Raw genomic sequence first — 12,139 nt, forward strand, 5'->3', positions numbered from 1 at the left:
CATCTAATCTTAATCATTTCCCAAAGGCCTCATCTCCTAATACCATCCCATCAGGGGGTAGGGTTTCAACATGTGAATTTAGGAGAAAAAAAAAATCCATTCAGTCTACAACAATAAGTAATTATTTCTTTTAGATAAATTTTTAGTCAAAGAATTTTGGGACCAATGAGTTTGAGCCCGATCTCCGAGAAGTCATTTGACACTTTGGTGAAGGAAGCACTGTGGGGTGACTGCCGCCCCCTAATAAGTTATACCCTGGCATAATCTTCTCCTCTCCAATACAGAGCGAACCTGGGTCTTATTCTAGTCAATAAGATGTGGCAAGCGTGATTGGAACTCACTCCTTTGATTATGTTATATTATGCGCAAAGATGATTTTTCAGATTTAATTTACGTCCCAGATTGGTTACTTTTGAATTAATCCAAAACAAAATTGGGTGGGTCTAACTCAATCCAATGAAAGCTCCTGGGTGGGTGTAACTCAATCCAGTGAAAGCTCTTAAAAGAGGATCTTTGGTCCTCTCTGTGCTCAGAGAGGCTTTCCTGTTGATTTTGGTTAAAGAAACCACTGTGAGTTCTATGGCAGCAAATAAAAAAAAAAAGAGAGAGAGAGAGAGACTCTGGTAACAATCTGGATGTGCTCAGTAGCAGAGTCTTACTCCACTTACCACATTGCAACCTCCAGGGAACAGCACAGTCCAGCCAACAGCTGGGTTGCTGTCTTGTAAGAACCTGAGCCGAGGACCCTTCTAAGCCGTGCTTAGGCTCCTGACCCTTGTAAGCTTGGTGATGGTAAAGGGATATTTAGTAGGGATTTTTTTTTTTTTTCAGATGAGATACTTCAGCATTATAAACTCTCACCAATGAAATCTTTAGTTCATTTTACACTGTTCACTCATTGTTTTAGAATAAATGTAACCTTTGGACTAAGTCTAAGAGAAATAGAGGGTTTGTTCGAATACAGCATGGGATTACTCTCAGAGACAACCATTAAACAGGATAATATACTTGATCCTATATTAATCAATTTCATAGCTCCATGAACTTCATTCTTGTTCTGTATCAATTTGGTTACGTTGGGGCTCGTGTTCCCTGAATCTCTTTTCCTGTGTAGTCGTGGGTTTAGAGTTGGCCGAAGGAGAAACTGGGTCGGGATTTGTTGGACGGAAGTGCAGGAAGCAGTCGTTATTCACAGATGGTTGTCATGATCAGCACTGTTAGGATCAGAAACATGAGCGGCCTGTGGGTCCCACTGTGTCGTTTCCTTTTCCTCCATTGAGCTTATCGTCTGGACAGGGAGCCCTGCTGGCCATCGGTAGCACCAGAGCCAGACCAGACACTTGAATGTGGACACGCCGAGGCAGTAGCTGTTGTAGAGATGCTATGGAGACTCGTAAACCTCTCCAGAAGGTGCCTCTCCTTAATTCTGCTTTGGTGGGTGCACAGGCTTGGCCTGTTGCATTTTCCAGCAAGCTCTGACTTGTGCACACTGTTGGCACTTCAGACGGACTAATTCGTGACTTTGTCTGATCACCTCATTCCCCCTTTCAGACGGTCATTTACCCAGACTGCTCACATCACAGACCCACGATCGTGTAAGGGGTTTGTTCCCATCAGGCTCTTAGCACTTATGCTTTCCCGACAGACACAGTATTATGACTCTTTTTTACACTGAGGCTCAAAGAGGCTGATTGATTCACTGAAGGTTTTACAGCGTGTAAGTGGCAGAATTGGGATTTAACCTCGGTTGGCCTGATTATGAAGCAGGGATCCTGAATTCAAATGGCCTCAGAGGATAACAGGTTAGGTTAGGTGAGAGAACACTGCAAGCTTCGAGAAAGAAACATTTCTCAGAAAGAAACAATTGTAATCTAGTACATAGCTCTGTAAAGCACGTACTCAAGTTTCATTGAGAACCAAATACTTAAATGATCCATCTAAAGCATTCACTTTCAGTTTAGATCAATACATTCAGGCTTTTCCCAACAACAACAAAAACGATGAATATAAGTTACACTTGAATTACTGAAAGACGTCTGGAGACAATTTTTGCACTAGAGGAGACCGTCTGCTCAAAAATGAAAGCCAAACCTCCATCTTTTATCGATTAATCATGCTGGCATGTATAGATCTGACCTATGTTTAGCGCTAGATGATGGTTACTATGTAGAAATTCCTGGCTTAGTGTGGTTTGATTTTCCGATATTTCAAAAGATGCCAACAGTTTGAATTTTCGAAGAACATTTTCCAAGTTGAATTTTTTTGTTGAAAAGGAAAGTAGAGAAATAGGAGAACCCACCTCACGTCCTAGGTTATTGATGACAGGAAATGTGCTACCCTCTAGTGTCCCTCTCCCTCTCCACACTACGAAATGTTTAATGTGTGCTTGTGGCTGAACATTTTTCAAGTCTGGTGAAATCCAGTAACTTGTTACATGTTAACTAGATCATAAATACTTTTGGATAAAATGTCCTTGTAGATAAAAGCTGAAAGGTATAAACTTCCTAAATCATTGTACTGTTTTGTTTTTGTTTTTTTTTCTGGATGTTAATTAGGTAGCCTCAAGGGCAAGGAATGTGGAAATGGAGTCAAATTCCCCACACAACCGAATCCGTTATTCGTTGTTATTATCGATTAGTCCCAAGTGTGTGCTATTTATGGATTCATGATGATATTTTTATTCTTATAATCACACACTGAAAAGCATACTACTTAATCAATTGGTATCGTAATTCTTACTCACCTAATCATCAATGCATTGTGAAAACCTATATGATGGAGCTAGCATTTTTAATTCTACTTTCGATAAGGTAATTAACATCATTTAGTGATTACTAAAGTTGCAAATATATATATATTTTTAAAAAAACAGTCTTGATAGAGATATAGATTTACATTAGGAATATTTTTCATAAATTTTTTTAAATGCTAATATGAAAATGACCGAAAGCAGCCAATGGTACTCATCTGTCATCAGTTTCTCTTTATGCTTACTTTGCTTAAAGTTAAAAATTCCTCCTCTTCTATATTTTGGGAATGACCAATACGAAGGCTCTGTTCTAGTTAGCTTTGCAGCTGTCTATATTTCCCAGGAGGTATTGGAGTGGAATAGATAAATAGGGTTGGAAGTGGTTTGTAAATAATTTTTAGAGCAGATAGCATTTTTTTTCTGCATATAATTTCACATCTCTTATATCACAAGATTGCAAAATCGAAAGGCAGGATTTTTTTTTTGTTTGATTTTAAAGTCAATTTTTTAAATTCATTTTTTTGAACTTTTTGTTATCACAGTTTTACATTCAGACTTCAGGTTTCAGTTCTGACACGTAAAGAGCTTAGAACCTGTCACTCTTACATTTATAACATCAAAAAATTGAACAGACTGAAAATCAATGGCTTTTCTTGGACCCACAAGAAGACTGAGTCTTTAGGCCAAACCAGTACCCTGAAATCTGGGAAGATGGGGACAAACACCGAGGCCCAGATGAGATCAGCTTTTCCGGAACAGAAGACACAGGAGCCATAAAAGAATAGGAACACTTAAATGACAATTCTGACAAATTGCTAGAGGCTAACTGGGTTTTAGCATGGCAGTGGGAGGCTCTTGGGAGCCACAGTTATGAGAAACCGGGCTCTCATAACGATGGTCTGAGAATGATCCCCGACTGTCTCTTGCAGGCGGAGCACGAGGGCAGTCATTGTGATCGCTCTCCATAATACAGAACCTTGTCCATAATAAATGCGTACTTTCTAGGAGGAAAGACTTTACCAGAGCCTTGCTGAGAACAACCTCAAACGTATAATTCTACGTCCAATGCAATTATCCTTCAAAAGTGAGGGACAGATAGAGACTTTTTCAGACAAACAAAAATTGAAGTTACTTATCACCAGCAGATCTGCCCTGCAAGAAATGCCAAAAGATGCTCTTTGGGCAGAAGGGAAATGACATGTCAGAAACAAGGACTTACATAGAGTACAGTACCAGGGAAGGAATAGGTAAAATAATGTACTTTTCTTATTCTTAATTGATCTAAAAGATAATCGTTCAGAGCAATAAAGCCAACAATGTACTGTGTGATTATAGCATATGGATAAGTAAGATGAATGACAGCAACGTCATGAGGGCCAGGAAGGAGGAACTGAGCATACTCTTGTTGAAGAAAACTGCACTTATGTGAAGTGTTATTTGAAGTTGGACTTAGACAAGTCAAAAATGTATATTGTAAACTCTGAAACAACCACTAATTTTTTTAAGAAATATAATTGATTCACTAAGAAAGGAGATAAAATGGAATCATATAAAGTTCCCAATTAAAACTAGAGAAGGAGAAGAAAAAGGCCCTGGTAGACCGCAATGACAAATGTGATATATTAATTCAAATATAGCAATAATCACTTTAAATGTGGTTGTACTAATTAAAAGGTAGAGATCATCAGAGTAGATTAAAAAAATGGCTGTGTTGCTTATAAGAAACCCATTTTAAATATACAGACTCTGATCAATTAAAGGGACGAAGAAAGAGATACAAAGCTAACACTAATAAAGACAAAGGTGGAGTAGATCTATTAGTTTCAGACAAAGCACACTTCATAACAACAAAAATTACCAAGGATAAAGAGGGGTACCACTTAATGATAAAGGATCAATTCTCTGGGAAGACTTAATAATCCTAAACATATGTGAACTTAACTACAAAAAATGAAAATAAGTGAGGCAAAAAATGTTAGAACTGAAAGGAGAAATAGACAAATCTACTCTTCCCGTTGGAGACCTCGACACCTCCTGACAGTAACAGATAGGCAAAGTCAAGCGGACAGAAAATCATTAAGAATGTGTATGTCTGAACAACATTACTAGGCATCTTGATGTAACTGATATTTATAGAATACTCCATACAACAGCAGAATATGTAGTCTTCTCAAGTTCACATAAAACATGCACTAAGATAGACTATATCCTGTGCCGTAAAACACACCTTAACACATTTCAAAGAATAGGAATCATACTTAACATGTTTTCAGACCATAGCAGAATTAAACTGAAAATAAAAAATAGGAGGATAATATACTTAGGATCCAGATTTTGGTTTCTAATACAATGCTGCAATCAAAGGAAACAAAGCTTCTTGGAGAAATGGCTGATCCAAGACTGAGAGAGTGAATATTTGAGATAAGCCTGGAGCATCTTGTAGTGGCAGAAAGTAAGAAAGTGCTAAAAAATTATCACCACCATAATGATGTGGGTATCAAAGGGACACAGGAGTCAACAGAAAGAGCTCCCAATGGCCTAAGCTGAAACAATTTGATAAAATAAGTAAAGTGGTACTGAATTATAACCTAAAGTATAAAATAAGTATCCATGAAACCAATGATCCAAAAATTAACTGAAAAAAATAAATTAATGGTGAATAGATAAGTATTACATGCAAATAATTTAAAATAATTTATATATATACTTTACTCTTAGGTATAACTGGTAGTTTTACTTAAGAGTTGCATTTAAACATGTAGTTCCCAGTACAGATTTTACTTTTCCTCTCTCTTCTGCCTTGAATCCTTTAATTTGGACTCTGTCGAGATCCAGAACTAAGTCTCTAGTTTCTACAGGAGCTGACAGATGGAGTAGTTGCTTGACACAATAGGCTGGAAGTGAGAATTTGGGGCTCTGACTGCTCCTTACACAGTCATTAAAAAAGAAAAAAAAATAATCTTCTTTGTTTTCAGCTCCAATACGAGCACAGCCTTGAGCTCCTAAGCCCTGTAACACCGAGTCTTTCTAGAGCTGTGTGGTGACAGGCGGCTTTTCTCCTCATTGGTGTTTCCACTGACATCTGCGTACAATGTTCCTCCCTCCTTCCTAGTTGTACTTCCTTCCATTTATGGTCCTTGTGGGGGTTGTGATTCAGAGTAATAGATGTCTCATATTTTTACCAATGACCGAGTATCTTCTGTTTCTGTGTTTTGTTCTTCTTGTTTTAGAAGTGATTTTTGAGAAAAGGGCACAGAAATATCTTTACTTTGTCATCTTGAAACTAGTAGTCCACAGCTGGCTTTTTAAGGTCATTGTTATTTGATGACCAGTCTCTGTTGACAATGGTATAAAAGCAGGCTGACTGGCCTGATAACATTCTCCCACAAGATTCATCAATAATGAAAATGGCCTTTCCAGCAAAGACATCATTTTGTGACATTTTCAAAGCATTTATGTATCCTTAAGAAAAATATAAAATATATTACACCTTTCATACTCTGCTGTCCAGAGAACAGCCACCATGTTATTTTTTTTTATCCCGTAAGTGCCATGTAAAGCATCATTTGCTTCTCAAATAAATAGATCTCCATGTCAGTTAAAAGGAAAATATAGACCCAGATTAGGTGATAGTATAAAAAGTTTAAAATGCAATCAATAATTGAGGGAGACTGGCTCATAGAGATTTCCATTCAGAAGTTACAGAATCTATGCTTTAATTCTAAAAAGAATTAGATAAAAGGCATTCAAATATATCTCAATAAGTACATAACCAGCATTACTAATGTTCCTGCCATGTTATTATGTGGGAATTATAAATTTTACTAAGTTACATGGAGAGATTCCTTCTTTTCTTCCCACTATCCTTCCTGCCTATATGAATTCATTGTATGTTTATTGCCTACTATTTACTTGGCGCTGTTCTATGTTCTGGGCCTCAGTAAGTAAAACAGGTGAAAATAGATTTGCCTGCATGGGGCCTATGGTCAAATGAAGAGAATAATAATTGGTAACTACTGTGAAATGTTTCCTGTGAGCCGGGTATGCTTCCTTGTTCTTTGTGCAGGTTAACTCACTTGGCCTTCCAAAACCTAATAGGAACTATTAATATGCATTATAGATATAACAATATTACAGATAAGAAAACCATGCCACAGAGGAATTAAATAACTTGGCTAAGTGACACAGCTGGTAATGCATAGCGCTGGGACTTGAACCCAGGCCATTTGGTCGTCAGAGGCATTAACCTTAACTGTCAGACATACTGCTTATCTATGGCATGAGTGCCGTTCTGGTTTATATACCAGAATCAGTCAGTTATCAGTTGTAGCTGTAATTATCTTCATTTTTCCCTTCCTTATTTCACCGATGAAGTGTGATCTCTGAAAAAAACTAGAAAACATAGAAGGGTCATAGAAGAAAGAAAATAATCCGGAGTCCTACCACTTGGAGACTGTCACTGTTAACACATGTGTAGACATATATATGCACATGCATGTGTGTGCATATGTGTATATTTTGCTCAATATGTAAGGGATTTTGAAATCTTCATTTTCACTTATATCATCATTTGAAGCTTGCAGTAATCTTTTATATAGATATATGCCCAGCTCTTAATGCAAAGAATGCATTTAATAAAAAATAAAGTCCCATAAGTTAGCTATATCTCTGTTGTTGGATATTTTTTCTATTATAAACAAAAACTGGAGGCAAAAGCCTGGTTTTTTTTTTGTTTTTTTGTTTTTTTGTTTTTGTCTCAGGATAAATACTGAGAATTGTTGGAAAAGGAGTAAGCAGAGAATTTTTAAAAATATGTATTTTTAATAGGTTACTGAATTATCTTCCAGGAAGGTTTTATTTACCAATGACATTCATATTTATTAAATTCTCACAGCCAATTTATCCTAGATATTAATGTTCTTAATTTTTGCCAATGTGAGAGAGGCTGTAGTATCTCAAGATATGAATTATTTTTACTGCATTTTCCTAGTAACCAAATATTAACATTTATTTTGGCTTGTTGTTGATAGATTTGACTGTTATTTATTATCCTAATCCAGGTTTATTTTCTGAGAATTTGATCATTTTTGCTTGCTTTCTATAATTTGTGGAATTTCTGCTCACCTATGTAACTTATTATGTTTTCTTTTAAAATGGATATGTAAAAGTTTGTAAGAAAGATTTGTTGTTGCTGTTGTTTATGTAGTTTAGAATTGAAAAAAACTAAAGCTAATTAAGTATCACCTTATCTCTTCTTTCAGCCAGAATTTCGTGAAATCTTTATGTGACCAAAATAACAATACATTATCAATGTCAGTCATTTATTAGACCATTTCCCCATCAGATTTACAAAACATACCAACTGGCAAATGAGCTTTAAAATACCAGATCCACTATTCCATACATGATACAGTTGCCTTGTGTAAATTTGTTCTTTTTATCAAATTGTGGAAGATTTGAAACAATGAAATCTTTTTATTAATTAATAATGATAATTATTAATTGACACCTACCTAATATGTTCATAAAATGATTAATTTTTTTAAAATCACATTAACTTATAATCATTCATTACTGGGCTTTTTCTGTTTTGTCAAAATAGGTTCAAAATACTCCCAATTTCATTAATGAAAAGGAATAGCTATATGAAATTTCATTTTATTCCAAAATACATTTCTAAATATCCTGTGGATTGTTTAAAAACACACAGACATTATGATAGACTCTCAAATGGTAACAATAAGAGCAATAAGTACACTTAAAATATGTCCCTTGTCCAAACCAAAACAAAACCAAAAAATTAACAGGTTACCTTAAATTTCTAGAAACAGTCCTCTTACCTGGGCGAGACACACCAATATGCTATCTGGTAGATTTTCATTTTTATTAAATATGACTAAACTCTATCTCTGCCTTAGTATTTAAAAGAGAGAGGAAGGAAAGTAAACAAAGCAAAGCACAGCCCTGTACCCACTGCTCTCTAAAAGCCTGCATGCATCCCACCCACTGGCTTTTTCCCCATTAGGACTGTGGTGGCATCTTAGGTGGCCCCATTGCACTCAAGAGCCAGGCCTCCCCATTAGACTCTCAACACCCCTTCACCTTTTGTGTCCATAACTCGGCTGATGCACAGTTTTTAAGATGACTAATAGCCACTTTAGGACAACATTCCGCGCCCCCCGCCCGCAATCTGAAGTCATCTTTCCGCTGTATCATCAGCTCTGGTGGCCCTGCCCTCACTGCCTTTCGGTGAGCTTCCTAGACAGGCCACAGCAGCCTCAGGACGAAGCACTAAACAAACCAAATCTTTGCTTACACAGTTGTGTATATTTAACAAACATTTAAAAAAAACAAAAATTTATTCTTGTTTTAGATGTTTCTTTCCTTGCCTAAAAATGATAAAGTTTGTGATTGGGAAGAAAATTAGTAGAACCTGGAAAAGTCTGTTGATGTCATTTATACACAGAATCGCAGAAGAATAACAAAGTCTTTATACCTTGGTGACGGCTAATTTGCTTTTTTTTTTTTTGGTTTGACATGAGTCCACAATTAGGCCATAATTTGTCAGCCTCAATTTCCATGTGATCTTTTCTTTTTAGCCGCTATGTGCTTCATATACTAGAAGACTAGTTTCTATCCCTGGCTAAATGAAAACTAGGATAGAAGGAATTACTTAAAGATAGGGTTTCTATGGTTATTGGAGATTATCATTTTTAATACATATAGAAGCATTTTTTAAATCTAGTCATCTAGGAACAAAATAATATTATTAATGGGATAGCTGAATATTACAAGGATATTTGTAATATCATTCCGTTTTTTGGTAGGAAAAAAATCCTAGCCCTGTTGCATTCAATTGGACAGAATTATCATGTCTCATAAAGCTGTCAAGTTAATTTGAATTATAGATGTTTGACAGGCAAATAAAGATGAAAATCATTGTTCCAAAAATTGGGGATTATAGATCTCCTACAGAATTATACATGTTCAATGTAATAGCGATAATCCTTCAATTTAGATGAGTGGCGTTATCTTCCTTGATAATATTTTTTAATATCAAGGGCAGGATTTTATCTTCCACATCAAAAATACTTTGAAAAATTATCACTTGGGGACCCTATGCACACTGTAAAATGAAAGTAGCGATCTAACAGGCCTTTTTATTTTAGAGATATGAAAGTGGAATTAGAAACTGCATTTATAGGTTAAAAATAATCTCTTGAAGGTTATTTTCAATCAAATTTTATATCAAACTCAAACAACTTTGTCTCTCTTAAGGGAATTCATCACTATGGTTATTTCTCCACCAAACATGTCCTATTAAAGCTCTAAAAAAGTGAAGAACAATTCACTACATTAAGAATGTTTACTGAAGGTGTGTTTTAGGAAGCTTTGACCTTTAACTGCAGCTTTCATATACAAACTTGTAGCTATTTCATTTCCTAGCATAACAAGAAAAAACTATAAAGAAAAGTGATGAGCAAATATAAATATTATACCATTATTTTAATCATCTTTGCTAATAGCTTTTATTTTGATACTTTGATGGTAAAATGAAATAGTTTTGTATAGATATAATATAAAGGATCCATATGGATTATTTCAGTGAGAATTAGAAATTACTGAGAGTCTTTCTTTTTTAAAAGAGACTATTAATTTTGATTCATTCAGGTTAAGACTGGAACTTCCATTAAAAAAAGAAAGAAAAAGATAAAAGAAATGAAGGAAAGAAGAAAGAAAGGAAGAAAGGATGGTGAGATGGAGGGGAGGAAGGAAAGAAGGAAAGAGGGAAAGAAAGATCTTTATTTCATGTGTTTAGCAAACTAGTACTGCAGGATCTTATGTGTCATATTTTGTGCTTGAAATCATTCCACTTGGTCCAGTTCAAGTGGCTAACAATAAGCAGAGGCAACATACAAAGCCCATTCACTTTCCATTACTACATTGCCTAACTGGTAGCTTTAAAATTTGTCTAGAAATCATGTCAAAAACCAAAAAAAAAAAAACCTTAGGAAAATCGAGACCACAAAGACAAATTGACTGTACTCATTCAACACTGCCGGAGGAAATGGGCAAGATTATACACTGTATTCTACATTTCTCCTTTTTTCTTAGAGCTAAGTGTTCATTTAATAACAATCACTGTACAGAAAAAAAAAAACAGTGTTTGTGTTTGCCTTCAGCAGTAACTGCAAGTATCCATTAATATATTTAATGAAAAGAATTAATATTCTTTCATAAAAAAGCTATCAAATTAATATCTTTATTGTGTTAGTTTAAAGGAATGAATTAAGTACTTGATCTCTGAAATTGTCAAATTCCAAATTTTTGAAGGCATAATTTAAATAATGAGGCAACTTTTGAAATTTTTATTTTATTTTGTTAAGAATACTTAACATGAGATCTACCCTCTTAAAGAATTTTTAGGTGTACAATACAGTACCCTAACGATATGTTGTACAACGATCTTTAGAACTTATTCATTTGTGTAATCAAGACTTTATGCTGGTTGATTAGCCCCTCCACATTTCCCACTTCCCCAGCCCTAGACTTCTACCATTCCACTCTCTAATCCTGTGAGCTGGACTATTTAACTCATATAAATGGAATCACGCAGTATTTGGCCTTCTGTGACAGGTGTTTTCCACTTAGCAGAATGTCTTCAAGGTTCCTCCATATCGTTGTGTATGTCAGAATTTCCGTTTCTTTTAAGGAAGAATAATATTACATCGTATATAACACATTTTCTTTATTCATACATCTGCGAACGGACATTTATGTTGTTTCCGTATCTTGGCTAACGTGAATAGTGCTGCAGAGAACACAGGAGTGCATATATCATTGAGATTCTGATTTCAATTATTGTTGGTATGTACCCAGAAGTGGGGTTGCAGGAACACGTGGTAGTTCTATGTTTAGTGTTTGAGGCAACTTCAAACCAGTTAACATAGTGGCTACACCATTTATGCTGCTTGTTTTGTTTTGCTGTTGAATAGTAGGGATTCTTTATATATTTTGCATATTAACACTTTATCGGATATTTGGTTTACAAATATTTTCTCTGATTCAGTAAGTTGCCTTTTTACTCTATTGATTATTTCCTTTGCAGAGCAGAAGCTTTTTTAGTTTGATGTAGTCCCACTTATCTGTTTTTCTTTTGTTACCTGTACTTTTGGTGTTTTATTCATGAAATCATTGTCAAGACAATGTCATAAAGATTTTTCTGTGTTTTCTTTTAGGATTTTTTATACTTTGAGGTCTTTAAGTAGTAAATCTGCTTTGAGTTGAATTTATGTATGGTGTAAGATAAGGGTCCAATTCTTTCCTTCCTTCCTTCCTTCCTTCCTTCCTTCCTTCCTTCCTTCCTTCCTTCCTTCCTTCCTTCCTTCC

Source organism: Pteropus alecto, unplaced genomic scaffold (assembly GCF_000325575.1).
Source record: "Pteropus alecto unplaced genomic scaffold, ASM32557v1 scaffold17, whole genome shotgun sequence".
Classification (NCBI taxonomy): domain Eukaryota; kingdom Metazoa; phylum Chordata; class Mammalia; order Chiroptera; family Pteropodidae; genus Pteropus; species Pteropus alecto.